A 6589-nucleotide genomic window follows, 5' to 3' on the forward strand; every position below is an offset into this window, starting at 1 on the left:
CACCCCACTAATAGCGCCCCCATTGCAGGTGGTTTTTTTATGTCCGTGGTTTCCCTACGGGGCGGCGGTGTGCTTCAAACCCGGTTGTGACGAGAGGAGGAAGAAGATAAAGTTTCACTCGCGTCACGACAGGCCAGTCGCCCACCACCTCCAAATATGGAGCCTACGAGCTTGTTTATTGAAGCGGTCTAGATGCATATTCTTCTAGAATGGTTTTTTTATGTATTGTTCGTTGTACTAGCGATTATTATCACCATCAGGCATATATAACGCATATGCTGGAGCAGCTCTTAAGCTTTGTAATGTCGGATAAAAATGATACCTTTTTGTTTTGCGGTTGTGGATAAAAATGATACCTTCATCCATGGCTGAACAAGATATACATGTGAACGCAGATAAAATGTGGCGGCGACGGACATGTGTGGACAACGATGCAGCTGCGGTGCTTGCAGGGGAATCTTCGACTAAAACGAGGTAGTGCTGCTGGCTGCATGTGCCTGGTAATTGCACACTCACAGCTCCGTTTGTTGAGTGGCTACAAGATTCTCTTTTTAAGACATGCACACCGAGATTTTCTCTTTTTTCTGAACGGTGATTGGACACTCACAGCTCCCTTTGTTGACTAGCTACAAGATTCTCAGCCATATAATGTCGCTGAGGACGCTTTTTAACCTCGGGTTCCTTCTCAAGCGAAGACATTAGGGCATGGCAACCCGCAAAAGTCTTCTCGTGGCCGTCTATGGACAGAGGGGACCAGTTCGCGCACACGAATATGGAAGACGGCCAATCAACGCTCCGCATACATCCGGTAAACAATTCAAACCAACCGGACGAAATTCGATCAAACCGGACGGATTTCATTCAAGTTTGGATATAATTTACATAAAAAGGTCGATATTTTGACCGTTTAACAAAAAACCTAGAAAAAAACCTAACCATATATCGGACAACCACTTCGTACGCGTGTCAGCCCTGCCCTACCGCACCGCCATCTCCTTCGGTGCCGTCGTCGTCGTCGTCCCTCCAGCGGCAGTACGACGTCAGACGGCCGCGACATCCTTGTCCAGCGGCTGCCTGCCGCTCGCGGAGGAGCCGCTCCACCTACTGTTGCGCCGTGCGGAGTGCCTACACGGCCACTGCCGACGTGGCCTTCGGAGCCCTGGCGTTGGCCTTGCCACGGCCGGCATTGGCGGAGCAATCGCTATGCGACCACTCCTCGCTGATGTTGGTGAGCTCGTTGTCAAGGCGGCAGCGACGCCTGGCGGCCATCTTCGCGGTGGCCAAGGAGCGGTCGAGCGACGCGGTGGTGAGGTCTGGATAGTTGCGGACCCAGTCCGACGCCACGTCGCTCTTGGCAAACACGGTGTGGTGACTAGCATTGTGTCGGTCGTACTGCGCACTCCGCCTTAGAGACGACGGACCTCGAGCCCGAGGGACCACCAAGGTAGTGGAGGAGGCGGCCCCACACCTTCTTGACGGCGAGGCGGTGGCGGCGCGGCGGCGAGAACAGTGTGTTGTTGTGACTGTAGCGGCTACGCAACAGGGACGAGGGCTCGAGGACGGCTCCTCCTTCACCGACAGGAGCATGGATGCCTGCACGATCTTGACACGGTGGTATGACGGGGAGGCCTGCTCCTCTTTCACGCGCACCGGCAATGGAGGCGACGGCCCCATGTCACGAAGCGACCGCTGTCATTAACTCGATCTGATGGATGGAATCTTCATCCGTCATAGCGACCTCCTTGAGGAGTCGGGGCGAATGTCGCGGTAGCTCCTGCAGCTGCTGCGGTGGCGCCTGCTCCTCCTCGTCACTGGAGGAGATGGCAATCTCCTCATTGGTGGAGGAGCCGTCCGCCATGGACGCTGTGCGGTGGGGCCAAGAACCACCGGAGGAGGAGCTTCCGCCTACTCCCCCTGCCAGCACGGAGCACTACGGCTTCGACATTGTCGCGGCTTGGGTCGAAGAGGGGAAGGGAGCGGCTCGCGGCACAGAGACGAGCGAGGGGAGGGGGCGATGCTCGGGAGGGGGTGGTGCATCTCTGTGCAACTCCAGCACATGACTTAACTAGCCGCGACGAGGACCAGGCGAAGGGTCGGTCAGGAGCTTCAATGTGGCATAGTGGCCGGAGTTGGTTCCTCGGAAACCTGAGTCCCCAATGAAGCGGCAGCTGCCGAGAGGTCGCCTCGGTTAGGGTCGTCGTCCCTCGCTCCTCCGTCAAATCGCGGCATCAATGCCGGCCTCCGCGTGCTCCGGGCCAGCATGAATGCGGCACGGTAAGCGGTGCCGTGCATCGGAAGGAAAGCGCGGGAGGGGCGAGCGACGGGTTTTTGGTGGGCCAGGGCGGTCAGAAGCAGGCTGGGGATCGGTCCGGACTCCCTCAAACCTCCCCCACGTTTGTCTCCAGTTTGCAGGAGAAATCACGTCCGGGCCGCTCCGTAGACGATACAGGTCGGCGTTGGATGGCTTCCACGGTCCAGACGGTTGCGGGATGTTTACAGGTCGGCCTTGGAGATGCCCTTAGTGTTTGGTACTGCTCCACTTCACCAATATCAGTTTCACTCCTCCAAATCCTCTTTGGAGCAGTTTCATACAGAAGTTGTAGAACTATCAAAGAGAATGTTTGTCTTCCATCTAGCTCCAACTTCAAGAATGGGAATTTGGGTGGAAAGGATATATTTGATTGACTGAGGGTGGAGAAACGAAGGGGTATCTACTTACTGGTGATGGTGGTGGGTAGTTTTTCTCCAAGTCCAGCTTGTTGGAGCACCCACTAAAGAGCTTAATAAAAACTAGGAGTTGCACCCTTGATTCTTGTTTTTTTTGTTTGCGGAGCAGCATATCATGAAACTACTCCGTTGACTTGTGTTTTCTGGAGCGGGACTGAATTTTAAGGAGAAGAGTAGTCCCAAACAGGCTGGAGCCATGGATTGAAGAAGATCAGAGTCGTGAAATCTGATGAAGTTTTCAGTCGGGGGCTATTTGCTCTGTATGCTGCAGGAGCAGTCCAGGAAGAATGGAAGGAAATACTCCCTCTGTAAACTAATATAAGAGTGTTTAGATCACTACTTTAGTATTCTAAACGCTCTTATATTAGTTTACGGAGGGAGTACTTCGATAACGCACTTGTTCCTTGTTTGATAGAATGGTATCTAATGTTCCGTGGAAACGCTTTTCATTTCAAATAAGTTCTTCTTAACAAGCAAATAGCATTTTCTACTGATTCATCCCCTCAATTAGACCTATGTATAGATTAGGATCCGCGCTATGTACAGCCGCTTGCACCATTTGATGCAGACACGCAGAACACCGGCATGTAATTTGTACCGCGTAGATGGTAAACTGCCCGCAAAAAGGTTAGTTAAAAAACTGATGGTATGGTCTTAACTATTAAGATACCAAGAGAGTCTAGCGCGTACCCCTTCGCTCTCGTACGTGACACTACCCTAAGTGCTAAGATTTCTCGTGCCTCCCGTCGATGCTATCGTCGGTATATCTCATCTTCTATAGTCTTAGGGCCATGAAAGTGTGGTGGATTCCGGCCCTTGCTGGCGGGAGGGCTCTGTTTTCATATGGTTTTCTGAATTTTATTAGGCTTTGTGTCCTGCTCGAAAGAGGTGAGGCGGCAGCAGCTCTCTAAAAATGAAATAAGGTTCTTCTTGCCTAGCCCCCTTTCCGGTGGTGTTTCTAGCATCGCCGGAGGGCATGTGGAGGTTTGTCTCCGGTGGATCTCGCGGGATTCGGTCGGCGTTTGTCTTCGATAGATCCATGTGGATCCGATCTTCGTTTGTCTGTGTTCATGTATCTACAGGTTGGTTCCTTCTGATCTACTCATCTCTTCATCAGCGGCGGTTGTGTCCTGATGCGCTGGTCCTATGGGGCATTAGCATGACTACTTCTCGACTATCAACTACAATAAGGTTTGTCCGGCTCCGATGAGAGAGGCGTGATGATGGCGCCGTGCCTTCAACGCGCTCCAGTGCTTGTAGCCATCGCTAGGTGGTCTAAGGACCTGAGTGTATTTTGTACTTCTGGTGTTATTTATACTATCTTGACAGTAAGTGAATAGATTGAAATTTTTCCTTGGAAAAAAAAACCAAGAGAGTATCCTGTTTCTTAACATCAATCATATGTAGCATATATAACTATATAAGAAAAGGTGTCGATCATACATGAGTAGATTGATTTATCGGCCTTCAGATGGACCAGTATTGCAAACCGTAGTGCACAATTTTGATTGTGAAGAGACTGGTCTTTGTAGCTCTAAACTGCGTGCTACTCTGGGAAACCTGGCGTGTCCTGCTGGAAAAACCCTTCTGTGTGAATGCTGAATGCATGGAGCTGGAATTCGGATGACAAAGTACTGCTAGCTAGCTTCGTTTGCCGTTGCCAGTCATGAATCACGCGGCACCGACAAGTGGAAGACAGCTTAGATCATCTTCAACTGCTGCATGATCGATCACGCACGTACGTTACGTGGGACCTTGGAGCAAGCATGCATGCATATGCCTGTGGAATCGGGCGGCCTTTGCTTTCCACTTACCTTCGGCTTTGCACAGACGCGTGCCCGGCGTCGGTCGGCACCATGCGGACATGCAGTACATGCGTGCACTTCAATAGCACGCGCTATGCCGAGGGTCTCTGTGTGTGTGTGTGTGTGTGTGTGTGTGTGTGTGTGTGTGTGTGTGTGGAGGCTAGCTGGACTGGGATCATGCTATAAATACCCCCAACCCTCCCTAGCCATGATGCAAACCAAGCAAACCACCCAGTTGCTCAAAGGGCCGAATCCATCTAGCAGCTTGCACCATGCTGATGAAGAAGGTGACAGTGGTTGCTGCACTGCTGCTGTTCCTCCCGTTCGTCGTCGAGGCTAAGGACGGCAATGTGTAAGTACTGCCTTCATGACGGAGCTGCACGAGGAGGTTACAGAGCCTTCATGACGGAGCTGCACCGGAGACTGGAGACGACGGGCCCTAGGAGATGGAGGTGGATCGAGGGCATTCCGGTGCTCGGCAAGCAAAAGCTTTACCAGCAGCCGGACACCTGGATCTACGTGGACCTCAAGTGGGGCTGGGGCGGCGTCATGCCCACCCTTGCCATCAGGGCAGACAACTTGTACCTTGTCGGATTCCAGCTGAATGGAGGTCCGTGGTACGTGTTCAAGAACACGTTTTGGGGGGCTCGTCCTCTTCTCCCCCGGTCCATCCCGCTCACCTTCAACGACAGTTACAAATCTATCGCCGGCAGCCGAGGCTACAGAGACCTGGACAGGGTGGACGTTGGCCAGGGGCCGGCCTGGGAAGCAGCGAAAAACCTAACAAGGTACAGGTACAGGAGGAGCGGCCCAGCACCGGATATCAGGAAGGCGTTGGTCACGTTTGTCCTCATGATCTGTGAGGCCGAGCGGTTTACCGGTATTTATTCAGCCGTCAATGCAGCATGGGAGAATAAATATCGTAGTCCAATCCCAGAAGATGAGCTTGAACTCGTCGTCCACTGGAAAGACATTTCCTGCGCGTTGCTTGGCTGGGGCAGAGGAGAGTATTGGAACGATATCCCCGAGGCTCACAACATTGCATACTACGGGAATCCGAGGATGACGAGCCCATCGAATGCCGCAGCAAACCTGAAAGTCATCCTTCAAGTTGAACTGAAAAATTGCAAACCAATCTGGAAGTGAACGTGAACCTTCGCTTCATCTGCTGTAGTAGTCTGCGCATGCTTAGTGCTCCCGTCCGTGGGCTCTCACAGCTGTCGGAGCGCTTAATTTCCTTTCCTACTATGTTGCCCCTTCAGGGCTGTTGCTTGTAAGATGGCCTTAAGCCGTCCCTTTGATTATTCAATCAAAGCATGCGCAGTTTATTTCTTCTCAAGCTTGGTCATGTTTGTTTTTCGGTGAATTAATTGCATCTCCTTGATTAATTGTTTGCTCATGGAACCTGTGAGGACATGGAAATCCAAACAAGTGCACTACGATCGGCCGATTCCCACTTATTTTTTGAACGTAATAACTTTATTCCTCATAGAATAGCAAGATCGTTTACATAATTGAGAAGAACAAAGTCACGGACGGAAGTCTCCCAAACCTCATAGATGCTACTGCTAACACAATGCTTTGCTAATCCATCCGCTACCATATTAGCCTCTCTGTTACAAAACTAATAGCTAATATACGCAAACTCCATTGCCAAGAGGGAACACTCTGTCACCACAGGAACATCAACTCCCATAAAAGCATCCGGGTTGTATACAGTTTCCAAAGCATTCATACAATCTGATTCAATGATAATGTTTGCGCAGCCTAGATTCGCTGGCAAATATAGTCCAGAACGGATGGCCAGGAGCTCAGCTGATCCCGCGTTTGAGACGTGAGGTAGTGCTTGTGTTGCTGCTCCCAAAAATTTGCCATGATCATCCCGGACGATAACTCCACAAGCTCCACGAAAGGTCTCCTCATGGAATGATGCATCCACATTCACTTTTATAACTCCCCTATTTGGTTTCTTCCACCTTTGGTCATTCTTTTGGCCGATTCCCACGTCCATGCTGGGAATCAAAACTGTCATCTCTTTCTAAAATTCCTTATCACCT

This window comes from Triticum dicoccoides, chromosome 3B (genome assembly GCF_002162155.2).
Source record: "Triticum dicoccoides isolate Atlit2015 ecotype Zavitan chromosome 3B, WEW_v2.0, whole genome shotgun sequence".
Taxonomy (NCBI): Eukaryota; Viridiplantae; Streptophyta; class Magnoliopsida; order Poales; family Poaceae; genus Triticum; species Triticum dicoccoides.